Here is a 2,644-nt window from a genome sequence, read left to right on the forward strand (position 1 = left end):
GTGGAAGCTGGAGTGGGAGGTGGAAGCTGGAGAGGGAGGTGGAAGCTGGAGAGGGAGGTGGAAGCTGGAGAGGGAGGTGGAAGCTGGAGAGGGAGGTGGAAGCTGGAGTGGGAGGTGGAAGCTGGAGGGGGAGGTGGAAGCTGGAGGGGGAGGTGGATGCTGGAGAGGGAGGTGGAAGCTGGAGAGGGAGGTGGAAACTGATTGTGCAAGTAAAAGCTGAATGTTCAAGTGCGAGCCAAGACTGGGAGTATTGTGCAGGAGTGAAAATGAAAGGTTCAAGTGAACAAATCCACAAGAGCCGTGACGAGGGTTCGAATATACGTCCGAGAGGATCCCAGACGCTGCCTTAATCGACTGAGCTACGACATGGTAAAAGAATTGCAACCGGGAAATCAACCTGATTTACCAATGTATCCTGCAGCCTCTCCGAGACACAAACCAGGGTTTTATGCAATTCCCCCCATGCTCCCGAGCTATGTCAAGAGGCTGTTCTACCTCTTCGCCCTTACTTCATTACACACAGAAATCACAATAGCGTGATGCATCAAATAAACAAATCCACACGGGCCGTGACGAGGGTTTGGAATTGCATTAAAACCCTGGTTTTTGTCTCGGAGAGGCTGCAGGATCCGTTGGTAAATCAGGTTGATTTCCCGGTTGCAGTTATTTTACCATGTCGTAGCTCAGTCGATTAAGGCAGCGTCTGAGATCCTCTCGGACGTAGGTTCGAACCATCGTATATATATATATATGTATATATATATATATATATATATATATATATATATATATATATATATATATATATATATATATATATATATATATATATATATATATTTAGGGGTACCACCACTGGTTTAATTAAAGGGACCCACATCCTTGAAGAAGAAAATAAATAGTGTTCAGAGAAGACCTTGTGGATTCTCACTGAATATTTTAATCTTTTCCTCTCCTACCACCCCTATTATTTTTTTTATTTTTTTTTTTATTTGATTTTATTGCAATGCTACAGTTTACAGAAAACACACACTTATACAACAATATACCAATCAATGTTCGAAGACCTCGTCCAGTTCCTCGGGGGTCGGGTGCGTACCCAAGATACAGCACGCATTTCCCCTCTGAACAGCGACACTGAGGCGCTGGAACATAAAACTGGCCGCTCTTGGGTCTCTAGTCTTCCCAATGAGTTCCTCGCCCAGCTCCTTCAGGAACTTAAGTGCACATTTACCCCAGGCGCCCAGAGTCTCAGAGCCTATTGGCACGAACCTGTAACAACGTTCTAGGTCCCTGTACTTGTTAGTTTTCTGGGTCTCCCTGAAGGTGGCCGCCCCGCCTCCCTCAGCTGCGCTGTAAGGTAGATAGGTATCAGCCAATGTGGATGCACACGTGTAGTCCCACACGACCTGTTTACCTTCCCTCCACGGCTGCAGGGTGACTCCATCTGGGCGTTTTTGGCTGTTGTCAGGTCTGCACAACTGAGGTTCCCTTTGTGGGAACCTCAGTTGTGTGTATATATATATATATATATACATATATATATATGTGTATATATAATATATATATATATATATATATATATATATATATATATATATATATATATATATATATATATATATATATATATATAATCTTTGGACAACACCCACCAGTGGGACTCGAACCCAGAAAGCACAACTACCTTCCAGTAGCTGGCATAACTAGTATGCTTTAACCCACTACGCCATCAGACCTTACAAAAGAAGTAGATAGTTCGAGATATATATATCTCAAACATCTCTACCTCCCGAAGGCACCAGATGAGTGAGGGGTTAGTCTGCAATTTTCGTCAAGCCACTGTCAATGTGAGAGAACTCGTGTCCAGCTTATAATATAAGCTGGACACGAGTTCTCTCACATTGACAGTGGCTTGACGAAAATTGCAGACTAACCCCTCACTCATCTGGTGCCTTCGGGAGGTAGAGATGTTTGAGATATATATATCTCGAACTATCTACTTCTTTTGTAAGGTCTGATGGCGTAGTGGGTTAAAGCATACTAGTTATGCCAGCTACTGGAAGGTAGTTGTGCTTTCTGGGTTCGAGTCCCACTGGTGGGTGTTGTCCAAAGATTGTTTATCTTCACTTGTGGTTTATGCAAGTATAGGCTTATATATATATATATATATATATACGCAATTTGGTATAAAAATGCACATATTAGGCCACAGATTGCTCAATTAGACCTACGACAGAACGTGTCTGGTTGATATAGCTGTCAGCAGTTGTTATTCCTCTTTCAACGTTAATAGTAAGAAAGATGGACTTATGGACTTAAGATGGACTTTTTTGTGAAGGGGGAGGGGAAGGGGAGGGGCCAGGAATATTAACGTCCGCGAGGAGAGTAAATTTGTCTGTCTGTGGCGGAGTGACGTGTGCTGGTGTTGTTTACACTCACCTGATTGTTTACACTCACCTGGTTGTTTACACTCACCTGGTTGTTTACACTCACCTGCCTGAGTGAGGTGCGTGGTTGGAACACGTGGCACCACGGGAGTACTAGCAATTACTCCGGGTAATGTTCCGCTTGGTACAACAGGTGGTGATGTGGCTGGTGGACCTGTTGTGGCTGTTGTTGTTGTGGTTGTTGTTGTTGTGGG

This window comes from Procambarus clarkii, chromosome 51 (assembly GCF_040958095.1).
Source record: "Procambarus clarkii isolate CNS0578487 chromosome 51, FALCON_Pclarkii_2.0, whole genome shotgun sequence".
Taxonomy (NCBI): Eukaryota; Metazoa; Arthropoda; class Malacostraca; order Decapoda; family Cambaridae; genus Procambarus; species Procambarus clarkii.